The 19,432-nt window shown below is 40.6% G+C and overlaps 1 long non-coding RNA gene across 1 annotated transcript; it reads right to left on the bottom strand.

Moving 5' to 3' along the window:
* Positions 1-8,079: 8,079 nt before the first annotated feature.
* On the bottom strand, positions 8,080-10,053 carry LOC124185419. Its single transcript, XR_006871388.1, has 3 exons — positions 9,987-10,053; positions 9,246-9,344; positions 8,080-9,177 (listed from the first exon to the last, which is right to left on the bottom strand). It is a non-coding gene; the product is annotated as an uncharacterized LOC124185419 (long non-coding RNA).
* Positions 10,054-19,432: the final 9,379 nt, after the last annotated feature.

The following is a 19,432-nucleotide window of genomic DNA, read 5'->3' as shown; positions in this document are numbered from 1 at the left end:
ACTTCGCATAAGTAAATTGCATTTCTGCAGTATAACTACATCATGGTCATGGTAATATCAAAGAAACGGTGAAATTTCAGAAAATTTGATTATCGTTAGAGTGAAATCGGTGGTTTAATTTTCCCAAATCAACGACCTGATTATTATTATTACCCTTATTATATAATCAATTCGACATACGCAATTCGAAATTTGTACTTGTTTACAAAAATTCATAAACTTTGAGGTCATAATGAATTTCATAGTGCACGAATGTTGAGATGCCGGTGACATAAATGCCGCAACGAAAAGTTTAGAATTATATTAACTCGCTTTTACGAAAAGTCCTTCGTCGCGGTGAGTTCATTAGCTGGACGATATTGGTCGACGGCTTTGCGGAGGCAACAGCGAACACGCACGCACACATATATCGAGGCAAGAGGTAGGCGTGCAGGTATAACCGCGCAGCGTTAAACCGCGCAGCAAAACTCGGTCCCCGATATAAATTAATTAGATAATTAATCGTGTAATGGGTTTAATTGGGTCGTGTTAAGTGTCAGCGGTAGTCGAACCCGGAGCCGTAATCTTATTGCCAGCATCTCCACGTTGCATCGGTGCGGCGGACGAAGAGCGAGATGCGAGATGCGCCGCAGGGTCTCAGCATCCACGGCAGGAGGAGGAGGACAGTGTGGGTGAAAACCGCTGCGTAAGTGCGCGAGTCCCCCGATCTTTCATCCCCGCGTCTTGGTGTGCATTCGAAGGCACTCGGTACGCCTCCATATTATACTCGATTAACTCCCTGCATGCCGATGCCTCGGTCACCGCGTTGTTAGATTCGCACGATAAGACGAGATTTAATCGATCTGATATACGTCTATTAATGCGGCTCTGCACCGATTTCTTGGCTGCACCCGCTTTGACCCTTACGAACCGATTGCAGTCGCGAGGCTGGAGTTGGTAACGTTAACGTAACGAAACATTGGGGGGGAAATCGCTACTTTGGAAAATTTATTGTGACCGAACAGGGTGGCGAGAGAATGGGAAAACTGGGAAAGTCGGGAATAGTCAGGGAATTATGGACGGATCGTAGGGAACAACGTACTTTTTTTTATAAATCTTTTTAAATTTCAGCTACGCTTCGTTCAATTTCTAATAATTTTTGTGAAACAGAGCGATAATATGTGTTGCTTAGATTCAAATTTATATATTCAAGATGCACAACTTCCTGAGCTTTTGGTCATAAAAGCTGCCCAACTTTGCCTAAGTTTCGTGGGCAAAGGAATTTTTTTATCGGAAAAGTCTGGGTATTTTATTGGAGAAAAATTGTCGCCACCCTGTTGAAGTAGTCAAGATGTCAAAATATAAATACATTTTGCCTTATTACGTTTTACTTACTTTTAGACATTCCTGAAATTGTGAAATAACGAAAATTTTCGAAACGTTAATCATTACAATAACGTTAGTATTTGCTGCTTTCATTCCGATGTTCTGAGTGATGTAATTTTGCCTTCGGTCCTGCATCCCGCGAATTTTAATACAACTCATGCGTGTAATTAGAACGATTTTCACCCGTGTTTGGGAACATCTTTCGAAACGATTTTCCCCTGCAGGCAGCTATTGGAACTTGGAACAAAGATACGCTTTCTTTCTCTTTCAATTTTTATGTTAGTTATTTATTATACTGTCCAGTTTATTTTTGGAACACATTCAAAAACAGCTTCGTAAAAAATTGAACCATGAAAAAACTCTCCTGGCTGAAGGTTAAATTGGAAGATTATCTGATAGTGAAATTCTGCTGTATCTTTTTTACAGTGATCTCGGTGCTTGAATTCTTGGTAAAGTTATACATCACGGAAGGATTGAGAATTTTTTTCTGTACAGAATGCGAATTTGATTCCTATAGTCTGCATAGATATATACACGTGAAATATAACCGAACGAAAACTAATTTGTCATTGACAAACGCAGGCTAAAAACGAATTGAGCTAAATTGATTATTTACGGATCAAAAGTGCTAAAGATTATTTATTTCCGGTCATAATCTCGTGATGAAATCGATTTCTTTCAATTTGTTCCAGTCCAGTTTTCCAGTTTTAGTCCTACAATCGGGTTCAACTTCGTATTCGTTTGTGTACTATGTCGATAGAATTTATCGTGTATATTACACAGGTCTGCGAGAAAATATTTATTTTTTTTTTAGATAGTTGGGATTTTTTTGGTGAATATTATGTTTTCCAGTGTGCTGAAACCTGCAAAATACAAGGTGTTTGCATAAAAAAAAAGCACAACAATAATGAAAAAAACACCATTTTATTTCATTGAACTAATGAATATTTCTTATAAAATAAAACAAACAATTTTTTTATGAAATGTATTTAACATTTCGTGTCCATTCTTTCCGCCTGTGAAACTTTTTCTTCTTATCTTCTTACATACTTCCGCTTTCCATTTTCTACTTCCCTCTTTGTCTTTATTCTTGAATCTCACTCTGAAACATATCAAATGGAAGTAAGACATCACTTTTGCAGTATAGGATTTTTACAATCAAAATAGGGATACCAGATTTCGAAGCAAACGGCAGTTTAACTTCAAATGACACCGTATACACGAGTTCAAGAAAAAAACCTGAAACAGTGGAACGTTTCAAGTATAATTCCCGGTTTCAGTGAGTCAAAATTTATAAGAACCAGTATAAAAAACCTGTGCAGTTTTTTTACTGCAGACTTGTGTTATACGCAAATATCGAACGAAATATCTTCTTCCATTCATATAATATCTGATTATAATCCCCTGATTGTCGTATTTGATTTTCAAATCATTTTCGCACACGTGCGGTAAACCATCGAGAGCAAGAAGTATTATTTCTTTTCGCTTGCGACGGTAAAATGATTCAACGCTCCAGCGTACCTACAACAATGCGTGCCGTGCCTGACACGAAACTTTCCAAGTGTTCGAAGCAATATATATTACCGCGTGCACAGCGGTTAACCGACGTGTTGAAATGACGTTTGACCATAGATCATACGGAGGCAGAGGTAGAGAGGAAGACGGAGAGAAAAATAGGCGACGACCGAAGAGGGAGAGAAAAAAACGCTAGGGAAAAAAAAACTGTTGTAAAATGTGTCGTGCCGTTGTTGTGCCGGAGTGAAAATATTAGCGCACCCTGTACCATCCGCAGACGAGATCTCGACGCTGCGAAGTTGGCCGTTTTCCCAAAGCGTGGCGCTAGCAGCCTCGCGCTTCTGCTCGATCGTTCCAAGTTCGAAACACGCCTGCTGGAAAGCGAGGCAACCGTTCGACGCGCGACGAGCGAGACTCGATTATTGAAAACTAATCATTCGGTCGGTGTATAATTAGCAATTACTTGCTCGATGAAAACAACCTGATGGCGGTATTACAACCTACTGATCCTCGATGAGAATACGGATGATGCCAGCCTGTGAAGCGGAAATAGGTGAGGAATACGTACCGGGATTTCCCTTTCTGCGGATATTATCTCCGCATGTCGTGCCAAAAAATTGAACGTCTATTTGTTCGTATGTTCGCTCGTAACTGTAGAAGTACCGAACCGATTTTGATTGTTTTTTTTTTGTTATTATTCTAACTAAATTTAGGCTGTATTTCGTTACAAGCAGATCAGTAGTTTTTGAAGTATATAACGATATTTGTTATAAGTCAAGCTGAACGGGATCAGACACTTGTATGCGAGCATTGACTGAACTCTTTCAGATGGAGGAAATTCACGTTCGAGAACTTTCAATGTCTCGACGAACTCTACAAAAAATCTGCGAGAACATGTGGCTTAGATATCTGATACTTTTGCCACAAGAAGTATTTGAAAATATTCGCGATGAATATAGACACGAAACCGTTATTTCACGAGGGATTCGTTTTTTGATCTTCCATTGCTTCACGGCTGTTTAGCCAATATAATTAAATGAGAATTAATCCGCTCTTACAATGTTGCACCGCTCGAAGTAAAAAATCTTCAATTTTTGTCACAGCTTCTTTCATCTTTTGTCTCGTATTCTTGAGACGTGATTTCAGAATTCGGGGATATCTTATAACCGACGATGTCTAGGTATACGGTCAAACAAAACAAGTTGCACACTTTTATTTCAACGGCAATTCACTTGCACCGTTTCTACTACTCCACATTTTCTCGATCTGCAACTCGATCGAACTGAGCTCCCAAGCGACGGCAACTGATGCCGTTCAGTTCATTTCAGTATAAAATCATGCCTTATTATATCCAGATGTTATATAATTATATTAACAATAATTGACTGCATGTCTGCGATTTAAGGGTACATTCTTGATACGAATCATTTGTAAGTATAGCACAGGAAAAAACCAATGCACATACGTTAAAAAACACTGAAATATCAGTGAAAAGTTAATGAATCGTTAGCGTATGTGCGCTGTTTTTTTCCAGTGGTACACTTGTAACTGGGAATCAATAAATTTTCCTTGGAATTTTCATTAATTTAAATTTAGATAATACATCATTTTAAACGACCAAAAAAAGTATTTGATACATTTTTTAAAATTCTTAATCGTTAAACTACGCAGTTGCGATGACGAATTAACTGAAATTATTTCGTATAAAACGATCCGCATATTTGTGCAGTTTTCTCCTAATCATTCTTATACTTATGTAATTGTTGAACGGTCAATCGATTACGAATAAACAATAATCTGTAAAGAAATTGAGCGTGTTGCGACGGTTTCGCGCAACGAGCCGATAGACTGCTAAGTACCGCTTGTTCGACCTGTAAAGGTTAATATAATCAGCGTCGTAAAATCTTATCAGAAGGGTTTTAAACTGCAGCGTGCGTGTTGGTTAGGATGCGAGTTAAAACTTTGGTAAGATTTTACAATACCGATACACGTGTAAGTCGTGATGGGAGAGATTTAAAAATGTTAACCGAATAAAGCCTGTACCTTGTACAACAGCGGGGAGAAATCATCAGAAATTCAAATATACATTTTTAATTGTTGATGAAACAAGACTAAAGAGCAGAGCGTTAATGGCTCTTGACTAAACAGTGGCTCGCATTGTGACCGTATTATATACGCGTTATGAAGTAGAAGGAGGGAAAGTAGACGAAGAAGAAGAAGAAGAAGAAGAAGAAGAAGAAGACGATGATGATGCTGGCCTGCTGCTTCCGCCGACGCGGCCGTCGCGTTCTGCCTTCGTTGCATCCCGCGCAGAAGTTACGACTCCATTAAGAAGAGGAGAGCTCCGCTGATTTTTTCGGGTTCATTTCGGTCGCATAAAACAAGCTATTTAAAATGCAGTGGCGCGGAAATACTTGTTGCGAAACATCATTTCATCCCAGCTATACGCTGCGACACGTTTTTACCAAATGCCCATTTTCCCGAAACCGGGAAGTTAGGAAATGGAAACGCCAAGGCATTGAGTCACGCGCAGTGTACATACATCCAAGAAATGAAAAGCCACTCGTTGATCGTCGTGCCACGAATCGTTGCACCGACGGTTTCCTCGAAGGATACAAAAATTCGCGACTCCCGAAGGAACAATCGGACCTGCAGGAAAAGAACGAAGACGCACGCCTGCGTGCAATAAATACATAGACGAAGAGCGAAAAGAGCGAAAGGATCGAAAGGAGCGAAGGTGGCTCTGCTCCTGCTCTCCGCGCCACTGTGGACGGCAAGACAGTTATGACTCTCCCTTCGTTCGTCAGTTGTTTTTTACTCCTCGATTTGCTTTTGTTTCAAGCCCCTGATCCTCTCTCCGTTGTCCGCGCGCCGCGGTGTATAGAGAGAGGATAGCCGTGTATGTTTTGCTCCTGTTTCCACAGCGAGGAAGAGGATATTCCACTCTCTGCTCCGTCTGCTCCGTCCCTCTCCTTTCGCTCCTCGCTTTTATTCCCTCATTCTCCTTTCCCCTTTGCTCGAGTTTCTCCTTCTTTTTTCCCCAACCATTTCTCTTCCCGTTCCTTCTGCCCCCTCATTCTTCTTCTTCATCTTCTTCATCTTCTTCCTCTCCTTCTTCTTCTTCTTCTTCTTCTCTCCTTCTTTTTTTTTCTCAACCCTTTTTTTCACTTCTTTTTTCGTCGGATGAGAAGGCGAGCCTGAAAGGAGCCGACGGTGCGTACAGTAGCGGCTCCGGAATAGTGTACCCAATTATTCCACCGTACTGTACTAATGCCACCGCGCATGGTGTCCCATAATGCGACGATGATGCTGGAACTCCTACAGTCCGGTCGCGGCTAACGCCGGTAGCCGTCGGATTGCTCGGCGAAATTGATCGATTCGAGAAAAAGAGGAGAACGCGATATTTTGAGAAAAGGTATAACTAAACATATACGATCTTCGGATTGAAGGTCGGGGCTACTTTGTTCTTTGCTTAATAATACGTGAGGACGGATTTCGTCCCGTTTTAGCTAATCGCCAAAGGTTGTCATCATCCTCTATTTCTTTCGGTTTGTCTAACACAAATGCGTACTGACGAAATAATTGCCAATCTGTTTCAGCGTTTATCGATATCAAAATTGACGATTATTGTGAGAATAGTTTTTGGGAAAAAGTTGCAAAATCGATAAAATTTGGCAACCTTCGACGATCAAGCGTGAATCCACCAATAACTGATATCGCGCTCGTGGTGTCGCAGAATATCAAACTATGTATAGGTACCATATACACACAAGACTGGGCCAAAAAAAAAAGAAGAATTTTTTTTTTAATAGTACTGTAAAAACATTGTTCATGACGAATTGTATTCAAAAGTAATTTCAATATCGAATAACTTTTAAAGGAGTGAATTTCATGAAAACTTTTAAGAGACCTTTTTTGTAGAGCATAAAATTTCCCACAAAAATAATGGTTTGATCTATGAAAATATTGATTTTTCTGGTAATTACAAAAATAAAAAATTCAAACAAAAATTTGAAAAAACAAATCAATATTTAAGGCACGATTACAAAAAAACGGCTCGATCTACGTCAATTTAGTAAGAGAGCTTTTTTGTAGGAAATTTAATTTCCTTCAAAAATATGGATTGATAAAATTTTTCAGATTGATAATTGACGGATTTTGAGTAAAAAAATTGCGGTAGCTGTTAAAAAATCAATAGCTGTAACGATACACCCCTTAATATTAATATTAAGGGCTCAAACTTTCAGGATAATTTTTATTTGTCGTCATGAACAATGTTTTTACAGTACCGTTAAAAAAAATTCTTCGTTTTTTTTGGCCCAGTCTAATACACACCTGTATATTATATACGTATCTCGTAATTGTGATTATTCATTGCTAACGGTCTCGTTGATAATTATAACAAATGTCTATGGCCGTATCACAGTGTCAATAATTTTGTTGATAAACATCGATCCGGAAAGATAACTTGATAAATTGGCTTTGAGCCAATTAGAGATACGCGTATTGGGGTATGTCAATGTAGTAAAGTAAACATTTCGCTATTCTGAACGTTGTTACACAGTGTGTATGAAATCAATCCAGGTGCGAGTTCGTTCGGAAAAAAAATATACAAGACAAAAACCAGTTGTTATCTGAATATCTGTATATATATTCTTTTCACGCAATCAAAAAAATATATATCGCAAATCTAATTTTTGTTTTATCAGACATTTCGTATCAGTGCCAAATTAAAGCTTCTGGAATTCTTGCAATTTCTTCTTCTTTCTCTTTCAACTAAACTCTCGCATCTTCCAGCACAATCAAAACCATGTACGTACTTATAGTTCGTTGCGATGAGTTGTTCATGTAAAAAGTGTTTAATGGTTACATTTTCAGTGGAATTAGAGAGATTAATAACAATATCGTGATTGTAAGTAAAAATATTACTTCCTCAGCTCAGGTTGCATAATATTTTGCAATTGATACTGACAGTAAAGATGATGTAAAATTTAATGTTTCGATTAGATCAGATTCACATTTGGATTATTTTATATACCTACCAATTAACGACGGACTCACCTTTCTCGTATCTTTCAACCCGGCAATCAAAGAGATTTCAAAATAATTAAAAATATTTCAATAAAACTGAAACAATAATGAATCAGCCTTTTGTGTTCAAAAAAGCGTATAAATCGTATCACATGGTATAATTGCTTTAAATATATTTCACTGCTCTTTGTATACACGAGTAATATGTACAAGAAAACTCGACGTTGTTGATGTTTAGAACTAAGATCGTAAAAGTTTTAAATCTGACGAACCTTGAAAATGTTGAGAATGCTTTTGGGGGCAAAGAAAACATACAATCGCTCTACTGACTTGCAGCGACGTACGAGACCCACAGAAACTATCAGGCTGAAGTTTGTAACGTTATTATAACGATGCATATTTAGAAAAAGTGGTTATTTTGCAACCTTAGGATTATCTGAAATTTAGTAACCCATTAATAAAGCATCAACAAACTCAGGTTTTGTATACTAAACTACTTCAGTTATTCTAAAAGTGCATACTAATAATTTTTGTATCAACGTTTCGATACGTTAACGTTACTAACTTCAGCCTCGTCTGCAATTGTAAAAATAACATTTCAGCGAAATGTTATCGTTATGTTACATTAAAACAACCTGATTGTCATTCGAGAACAATACATGAATATTCCGAATCTGAAATTGCTTTTCAAACTACTTGAAAATACGAATTTTATTGAATTTTTTCATAAAAGTTACGATGGGAAAGACGCGAATCGAGTTTGCAGTTCCGAAAATAACAACTTCGAGGGATTACAAATTTAATCTATTGGATTCTTCTAAGCGTAACACAACGAGTAATAAGGTATATACTTCATACATATATAATATATATATACACATATATATATATATGTATACGCGGTACGGATGTACGTAGGTGCGGCGATAGCGTAAGTTGTGACACGATTTTTCCTCGCACTATTATTCTTTCTGTCAGTTGACACAGAAGCGCCTGCAGCACATCTCGCGATTCCCCCTCTTAGCCCCGAGTCCCGCACCCTGGAGAGACAAAATCAGGAGACACCGAGTCTGGACGTAATTTTTTTGCGTCATTTTTCGACGTCATTGGCAGATACACCCCCGCGTCCACCCCTCCTAGCAGACAACCACGTTTCTCAACCCACGAACCCCAGCGCCAAAACGTCATGTCTCCTTCTGGCTCGCTTCCTGGCTTCCCGAACCCTCCTTTGTGTCACCCAGGAGAAGAGAGGATCACTGACAGTTCCTGATTAATACAAACCTTAATGCTGCTTTGCTCGCTCTTTGGGAAAAATATGCGACGCTTATACTTACACTTGCGCCTCGCCCACGTTAACTAATCCTTTTTTTGTTCTTTTACTTCTGCTTCTTTATCTTCTTCTCGATTCGCTTCCGCGGCACGTCTGCGATCAGCTAACTTCCGGGTATAAGACAGAAATTAACGGTACGTCGAAAAATAGAAAATCTCAGCATATTCTAACAATAATTGTTATCGCACCTACGAGGCCTGAATAATCATTTTTATCGTAAAGTAGAAATACATTTTCGTACAATAAATCAATTGTATAACTATAGCCATAGGGATAAGCTCACGGAAAAAACCCTCAACCTGGGTGTAAATTCGTACCCTCAACTCATAGACAATGCTAAATCCCCGTAAGAAAAAAGTTGAGGGTACGAATTTACACCCAAGTTGAGGGTTTTTTTCTTTTTCGTGACGGTAATAGGGTGTAAAATCATCTATCATAAAGTTACTTGTTATTTACAGTAAGGATAAACTGGAACGCAAGATTACTTTTAACACAAAGTCGGCTTTATGTCAGAAAAAAAGCGAAACAAGGTACAGAAAACATGTTTCTCAGATAACGATGAAAACTAAAAGTTACATTCTTAAAGACTAATCGCAGAGTGCGGGTTTGATAACTAGAATTTTTCATTAACGATCATACGTATGGTTCTCTTTTTCATATTCAATTGAATTTTGTTAACACAGCGTCTTCGCCCATGTACCTAATTATTCTACACATAGTCTTATTGTGCAATCGTCAAACTTACCGTTCAAACCAACACTCCGAACTCATCCCGAGAATACCAAACAATGCGACTATTCGCGATATTTTACTTTCGCGTCTGCAGAGAACGCAAAAAATACAATCTTGCATAAGAACTGGAAGGGTACGTGGTGGGGGTAAAAAATCGTGGAAAATAACCTTGCGTAATTTACGGATGGGCTCCTCTTATACGCGTGTGTGTGTGTGTAATGTATGTATATATATATATATCTCGACGAGTGCCGTTCGAACATGGTTAGTATAATGTTGGACGACGGTAGCCGCGATGATCTCTGGCCGGTCGTCTCGCGTCCGCATGCCGTATTATATACGTACGTACACACGTACACGAGGCTACCGGTCTGATTCGTCTTGTTTGACTGGTCGCGTTGCGTTGTGGAGTCGATTAACATTGCATGGAAAGAGGGCCCGGGGCTCTAAATAGCTCCGTGTACAACATCTCTCGAGTATTTCCAATATCCTGCAGGGCGATACCCGAGCCTCCCCCCCCTCCCCCACCCCCTCTCCCTCTCCCTCCCTCATTCCTCCAGCTCTCTATCACCTCGGCTTTCCCTCTCTGGGAGTTCATTCATGCTGCGCGCGGTGGCGAGGACCTCATTACAGCCGGTGAATGGGCCCCGAAGCCTCGGGCTGGGCCCAACCTAACCGACCAACACCGCGCCGACCACCAACAACACAAACTGCCCTCTGCCCATCCCTTCCAACAACCACCGCAGTATGCTGCGTGATCACCTACACCTCGGATGCTATACCCGCACCAAATTATCCGAGGTACCTATCTATAACACGGCTTGATTGCGCTCAAAATTCTTACCCTTTCTCATCCCGCGATCAATGGGCCCTGAAATTTTCCCTCTCACGATATTCGGGATCACTGAACACCATTCTCGGCTGCATGCACAATCCGTGCAGTTTCATTCGAACGGCATTTCTATCTTCGATCAGGGACGTCGTTAATGTTTTTTTTTTTTTTATCAAATGTCATGATTTTTACCGGGTTTCTGGGTCAAAAATTATCATTTTTCAGATACGATTTGGCGCTGTGACAATTAAAGTTGTGAAAAAATAAATAAATAATTATTCTATCGACTTACACAAATTTTTTTATTTATTTTAAGGTCGTCGTAGCTCAATCGTGTTGTTCGAATTTCTTGATCAAAACTGTAAATCATGCATAGGTATGTGATCACACATATGCTATGTGATTTGCTGAAACTGTCGTAATTACAACGATGTAAAAGTTCAAGTTTTAAAGTTTCATTTTTTTCTCCAGGTTCGACAAAATTTTATGATTTTTCCACGATTCTTCTACGCAAAACAAAATCCTTTAGCTATTTCGCGTTTCTCGGGTTTCCAGGTAGAATATTTTATTATTCCAGCCCTGTCATTGCCACCTTTTTTCAAAAACAAAAAAGTTGCGATTACCCTTTTTTTCTCATCGTCTTCACAAGGAGGATAGTAATTTGTCTGTTTTATATTTGCTAACTATTGATCATATTCATAGGAATAAGATTCCTACCTAATTCATATACCGTGCATAAAGTAGAGTAGTTTTAAATAACTGGATCATATATTTTAAATTTGCGTTACAAATGATAATTGTAAAATTTACATGTAATTTAATTTCACTGTTTGATATAACGTGCGTGTAACACAGATATCCTACTCGATCTTGGGTGATGTCATACAGTACCTTTTACAAGGTGTTGAAAATTTGCTGTAAATTTGTTTTGTAAAGTTGCGAAGAAAAAAAAAAACCACCAAATTATTCTTCCCTAAACGCACAATCCCAATATCTGTGAAATTCGTCAAATTTTCAACCGCAGTGTTTAAATTCTTATAACAGCCTTGTACGAATCGTTCGACATGATAAATCGTTGATTGTTATTCGATCACACATACGTACAATTATCACGACGAAGTCGGTCAAGCTAGATCCCTGTTTTTCGCATAAGAATACTTGTTCGTTCTCTAATTATTGCTAATCGCGATAGTAATATAATCGATCGGCGATAAGAGCAGACCGATGGCGATGGTATAGGTATTTTATCGACGCTGCCGGGCAAGGCAAGAAATCATTGCTTAGAATAATTCAGTATCGCGCAATATCGCGATCTCACCGCCCAGGCTTTTTTCCATACTTTTTTTTCTTCATTTTTTCTCAATACACATCTTGCGTATAAATTTAATATACCTGTCACACACTTCACGGTAAATCAATATTTATCCCATTCACACTTACGCTTATCCGTTTTTGATAAAAAAATCATTCGATTACCGGATTCTCACTCAACTTTTGACGTCAATGTTGATTTTCCTCTCCGCGGCAACAGCACCCAATTTTTCTTCGCCTCTGGGAATGACCTGCGAGGTTCCGAAGCAGCTGCCTTATCGGCATGTGTGACTTGAATTCGTTATCAATGATACTCGGCTATCGTCAATGACCTGTGACCCCTCTTCTCGAGCCCTTAAAGAACGAACGTTATCTTAAGCCTTGCTCAAACTACAGTTAGCTTGTCGGACGGGAGAACGTTTATACACGACCGTAAAATCGTAAAATCATAAAATATACGTTTTATCCTTGCTGCAAAAGAATTATTCGTCGCTGCAGTGAATGGGGGGAAAATTAGAAGTGCAACATCACCGTTTTAGTAACATTTCAGTTTTAACGATTACTTTTTACACCTCTACGTGTATAATATCGACGCGTGCAGTGCAGAGATTAGTTTTGCAAATAGTTATTTTATACTTTACATCTAATTTTGACCGTACACTGTTTATAATTTGTGATAAATGAAGAAAAAGATAATAATGCGTTCCCGCTCTGCACGTGCCGTACTTGTATACCTTGAAGCGCAATTACAGTTAGATAACAATTAAGATTATATTGATTTTGAGTTGTAACAGGCTTTGACGGTCTGCTGATAAGCCAGTCGTAATACACAGCTTGTTTTACGCCGACGCGATTCAAAATCGTCCGCATATCGCGTGTGTTTCTAACGTGTCCAGCGGACAGTGATATCGTATTGTTGTTTATTTTCTTGTTTTTCTTGATCCACGCTATTCGGCCGCTGCTATACGAATAATGTCCATCTACTTGAACTGGACGCACAGAAATGTCAAAAAACAGACACTCACCATCCCGCGACTTTGACTCTGGGACGGTTCGAATACTTAAAAACTTGTCCTTATCGGCTGACCACAATGTTCACACCTCCGATCGATCGGTGAAGAGGAAAAGAAATGACTCGAAATGCAGTTTAATATTCATTGAATAATGACTTTGGCAAAAAATCTGTCGGCCAGTGGAAGTGACGGGGAGGGCAGATGTCCATCTCCTTCACAGTCGCCCGAGGGTCACGAGTTATTTTTTAAAACACTGAAAAACTACTACCGCCAAAATGCTCCCTACTACTACTACCACGCAGGATATTACGGACTGGCTTGCAAACCTCGGACTCCGATCGGACAGACGAAGTTACGGAGTCCAAGTCCGGTAAGGGGTCGGTCAGATCACGTGCCATTACGGATCGTTTTTTCTTTTTGCTTTTAAGAAATCGTCCAAAGCCGCGTGACGTGATCGCTCGTTGAGTGCAGATTGAACGTAAGAAGTTGCGAACGCTGCACTAACCGTTACAATATTCCGAGACGAGTGATCATCTCGCCAGAAAAACTATACGATACGATGACCGGCTAAGTGTTTTTGCGCTTTGGATTATAACGTGTCTACACCAACGCATCGTCCGATGACATTGAAGCAGTCCAGATACATTTTATGAGAAGCGCACGTTTTTACATCCGTTACATTAAGCTCTCCGTCTCTTTTTCTCTCTTGCGAGTTTAGCCGAGTTGAATTTTTGGCACAGGTGTACGCGAATACCTCTACATTGTCTTGCTATAGTCGTTACGCGCTTCTGCAAATTGACCACTAAATTCGGGGCAATCGTTAACGAAATATCGTCGTGATTGCCGAACGGATTACAGAGACGACCGCGCGATAGGTGTCTAGGTGTATAAGGTACAGTTTTTACTGAAAATTATTCCGTGGCCGAACTCAGCTCGTTCCTATCTCACTGCTGATTTTCAGGCGGATAAAGTCGAGGATGATATAAAATAGCGTGCGTGATCCTCCTTAAAATATACGACGACTGGAGTATAACTCGTAGACTCGGTGCTTTTGGAACATGCTGTAACATCGCGTGTTTGCTCTGGGCGGGATTTTAACCCCTAAGGCAACTCCGCGGTCCAAGGACTCGCGGCTCTCCGTACCGAGAAAAGTATCACACCAACCGGCGCGGAATCAAATAAAATCAAGACGAAACCTTGGATACTTCAGGAAATGGTATAGCTACTGTAGCGCGATCACGTGTGGGAGACGACGCCTACTTCGCGTATTTTTTTTCTTATTCTTCTTTCATACCCACATTTGTCGAACCTTACATGCGGGATATACAGCGGTTATCGCGCCGTGATATGTATTCGAAGTTAGCGATCTCTCACGACACGTGCTCAGCCGATATGCGTTTGTACTTGCGGATGGAATTGTCTTCCACGTTCGACAATCCATCGATTCTCTTGATCATGCCCGTGACTAAGAGATACGAAACGATTTAAAAATTTTACAGCGATAGCGTTTGCACCGATGACGGTACGTATATAATAGAAATGAATCTGAAAAATCGCAAAAACAAACAATGCAATCTAAGATATCAAAAATTTGAGAAAGAATTGCATCGTTAGAAATTTTTGAATTACTAAACTCTCTTGTTTTGATATAATTCTAATGTTTTTTCGGGATTTTTTTTTTTTTTTTTTGTTCGCCATAGAGATTTTTAGAACTGCTCAAATAATTTCACGATCAGTTATTCCCGGAGTAGATGAAAATGAATTTGTACAAGTACGTTAAGAATTACATTCGCGTGTTATAACGATACCATAATATAAGATTTTTGGAATGATGTTCGCAAAAATTTCCGGCGCTTCGGTCAACGAATAAAATCAATTCGAAAATATTACAATCGGACTTCGGACAGCCGAGTTTAATCATTCTTAACGTTCTTACTGCGTCTGTGCTTTCTCAAATAATTATTATTTGAACCCGTGTTTGTGGAATTTGGCGATACTCATTTCCATCACATAGCAGGGATATTATTCAATTCCTGATCACCGTGTCATTGGCGCAGATATAACTGTTACAGGTTTTTCAAACATTTTATTTTCCCAACTTTTCATTCACAATCAAATTTACAAGGTGTTGGGTATACTTCGAATTCAGCATCGGACGAACGCGTGTCGTAGGCATATTTTAAAACCGAAATTCCTCGTTCGCGTTCGCTCGTAAGGTTCATCCGAAGCTTGCCGCTGAAGGCGACGTGCTTAAAGACTCGTTAAGAAGCTTTGCGGCATAACGCGCGCTTGTTCATTTTCATTATTAGTCTTTTTATTTCGTCTCATTTACTCCCTCCACCGCACGCGCAGGAACGAGCCAGGCTTGAACACCATATTCTCGGTATCCCTCCATGCGATGAAGTCATGCAACACAGTTCTAGAAATCATCTCCAGAAGCTGACGGTCCCGAGTCTATTAGTCCGAAGGCGTGATCCAATCCAAGATCCTTGGCTCGGCTGATCGATTCCAGACGACCCCGAGCAAAAGCATAAAGAAAAAAGACACTGGTTAAAATGAATTTTAAACATCCTTCCGTTGCACGTCCTATACCTACTTCGGTCTGATTGCGAGTCCCGGTTCGAGTCTCCCCCAGCACTAATGCAACGACGGTTGTCTTAATCGACTCCAATTTTCCCAAAAGATCTCCTCTCCTCGAGGATGATCATCCTCGCATCCCTTTCCCATCTCCCGGCGCCGTTCCTTCTCTCTCATCTTCTCTCCCCCCCTCCTCACGACGATTCCTCGGAACGCGAATGCAGCGTTCGTGTTCGTCTGTCTCTCCGTACGTGTGTGGCGTACCGGAGGCGAAGAGGTACTTACTTACAGCACACAAAGACACGCTCAGCCACACACTTCCCTGCACCTCTATCCGTCCATCCGTCCATCCGTCCATCCGTCCATCCGTCCATCCTGCCGTCCGCGTGTAACGCGCCAGGCTAATGATGATGACAGTCTTATTTCTCGGGGACGCGGGTCATTTTTCAAAACCCCGTACAGCGACGGCGGCAGCAGCAGCAGCAGCAGCAGCAGGAGCAACAGCAGAAGCAGCACCGACTACAGCGACTTCTCCGTCGGTCCGTCCGCGAGCGAGCGAGAGCTAATGTCCGGAACGATTCTAACCATTAGAGGCTAGACCTGGGGGAGTCTTTGGTGTCCTTGCTGCTATCCTGCGGGATTCTACTCGGTATCTTTTCGGCAGGGGGGAACCTCGCGTTGCGATATCTTAATCATCGCCGTCTCGTCGGACGAAGAGAGAGAGAGAGAGAGAGAGAGAGAGAGAAAGAAAGAGGGGAATCAAGAGCACCGGGACATCCCTTTTATCCGTCAACCGCTTCCCGCGTATAATATAAGGTACACACAACGCGATTCAACGATAGTTTTGACTTATAGTCCTAGAGGTTGACCTATGGACCAGATATTTTATCCAGATTCTCTTTTACCGTGTAAGACCTAGATGGAAAATAAAATATTGCCGACTGTAAAATAGTTACGATACTCAACGATTTTTTTATGAAGGGAAGATTTTTATCGCTGACGAAATGCAATGTCGATACGTAACTTGTACTTGTTAATTAATGCGTATTATATGGCGAAGAGTTTCGCGCGGAAATATCGAAATTGAAAATATAATTCCACGAATCGTCCGAAACTCAAGCTGCCTTCGGCGTGACTCGCAGCTTTTCACTCGTTTGACGGTGACGAATTATCCTCAACTAATGAATATTACACTTTAACGTGCGTAAAGGATTTTTTCGATCCTTACGTACGACGCGACGTAGCGCTGTACGGCAGGTAGGTTACGCTAAAATTACACTCACGATACGTACGGCGAATACGCCTGAGCATTGCAGAAGTCGGCGATGCTTACACAAAATACGTACGCGTACCTACGTCTCTCTGCATTCGTATGGGTGTAGCTTCCAAGCTTAAGCTCGATAAATTATTCTCCATACGTACCGATTTAACTTAATTCTCATCCCCTTCGTATTTAAACATAGTCAATTATTCAAATGAATCCCGTATACGCGGTGTATGTCCAGTGGTCAGTCGTCTCGTTAAGAAGTTGGTCGTCGGTTCATTTTATGTGTAATTAGTTGTACACTTAGGTATAGGCTGCAGGTTATTACGCCAAAGAACTCTGAGACGCGGCGCGTCGTCGGTTCGCGAAAACGTTAAAAGGAGAGAAATCGATAAGAAAAAAAAAAAAGAAAAAAAACGGACAAATCAAATCTTATCGAGACTAAAAACTCGATGTAATAGCTACACTGATTCAATCAAAGAGTTTTTCCTTTGTTTATATTTAAACATAATTTTAACGAAGTTTATAAAGTACGCAATTACACGGACAAATTTTAAGTGCAATTATGAATACACCGTACTTAGCCGGTTGAATTTTTTCTCAACCCCATTTTGCATCCTGCGTCTTTTACGCTGCAGAAATTGGCTGCATTACAGTTTCCGCGCGTGTGCGCGTTCTTTTTCTTCTTATATTTATCCGTGACTTTCCTCACTCTCTCCTTCTCTTCTTTCCCACCGTATCCAGCGCGTATCTATAAGGCACTCTGCGGTGAATTTTCCTCGGATTCTCACAGGACGGAAGTGCACGGCTCAGCTGTAGGATAAGATAGATGTGCGCTACTTCCGGTTGCGACGAGGCATGGCGTCTGCGGGGCGGCAGAACCGACTCTCGGCTGTAAAAAAAGGGGGCATGGAATGAGGAAAGGGGCAACAGCGGGAGGAAGAAGGGAGGAAAAGGGGGGTTGGTAGTTTCGCGGAATATAATTACCGGAGACTATACGTTGTACACGATAAACGTACTCTCATGGCGAGCCGGGTCAAGCCTCGAGGAAGATCGAACGATCGGTGGAAGTTTGTTACTTCGAAAATTTCTCTCATTCCTTTAAAAAAATTTTCCGTTCCAAGTTTAAAGTCGGGAGAAAAGAATTTGCATCGCCTGACGCGTGCCGCCTTTTTAATTGCAACGGTTTAACTCATTCTTGCCCGTTAAAAAATGTGGAAGTATAAAATTTTGCCATTCTTCGGAATTGTGCGTCACGCGCAATGCACGTACGGTATGTACTACGTGGATGAACGATACGAGAATAAAGAATTGGTTTGGCGAATGGTACGGATTGCCGCATACAGCTTGTAAAATACACGACGAAGTATACCTGCCGATACCGCGTAACACGAGATGCTCGAGGAAAGGTAAACCTGTGAAAACGATTAAAGATCTCGCCTTACCGTGACAGCTGAGGGCCAATATCGTTGCTACGCCTGACGATGATATACACTTGTTATAACATGTAGATCTACCTGCGTTTCTGCCATCTGGAGACAGTTGTGGAATAAAAAATGAAAAATTTGGAACAAAGTTTGAGGATTTCAGGTAAAAGACCGTCCTAAAAAAAGCCTGCAGTTTTGGCGAAAAATTGACATAGAGTAAAAGAATGTAATTGCAGGTCGGTTCTCTGGAAATCTTTTCATGTATGTATATATTTTTACAGATTAGAAAAAATTTGAACAATTCACAGATTGAGTTTTATATGCTAACGATTTCAAAACAACTTTGAAATTTTCATCCGCTATCGTTCGATCGTTAAATTTTCATCGTTAGCAAAGTGTGCGAAATAAATGTTTGGAAGATTCTTAATGATTGAAGAATCAGCGAGATGTTGAGTTGGAGTAAATTTTTTACGAGACACGTATTAATCGATTAGTCAAGGCCGGACGTTAAGATTCGCGTGATTTTAATTATCGCAAACTCGGTGGGTGCAAACCTGTCAGATTAAACATACACGTTAAATATTTCTCGGCCTTTGCCGTCCGACGTTTCAGTAAAGCCGAGGAGATAGCCCGAGGCTCGCATTCGCGCCTTCCGAGGAATAATTAAGTGTCGTTTGGTATCTCTATTTTTAATCGAACAATATGTACAAGAGTAGGTACTTATTTCAGGGCGTGGTGCGGACAGCTCCACCTTATGGGCGTTCACCTGTTCCATATACTCAGGCACACGTGCCCGCGTTGCAAAGGCGTTTTGTATACCCCACACATTTAACAGACGGAATTTATATTCGAGGCATTGTATTGTATACGCCGCAAAACTACGAGCATTCGACGTGTAACGCAATATTCCCGCTGTTCGCTGTACAGGATACGTTATCGGCGATAGCATCGTAGGTATGTGTATACAGGTGTGTGTATGTGTGTGTGTGCAACACCTACAACGTGCGTGCACGGCGTGACGAATAAGTCGCATCC

Source organism: Neodiprion fabricii, chromosome 6 (genome assembly GCF_021155785.1).
Source record: "Neodiprion fabricii isolate iyNeoFabr1 chromosome 6, iyNeoFabr1.1, whole genome shotgun sequence".
In the NCBI taxonomy this organism is placed as follows: Eukaryota; Metazoa; Arthropoda; class Insecta; order Hymenoptera; family Diprionidae; genus Neodiprion; species Neodiprion fabricii.
This window is presented reverse-complemented; position numbering and strand designations above follow the sequence as displayed.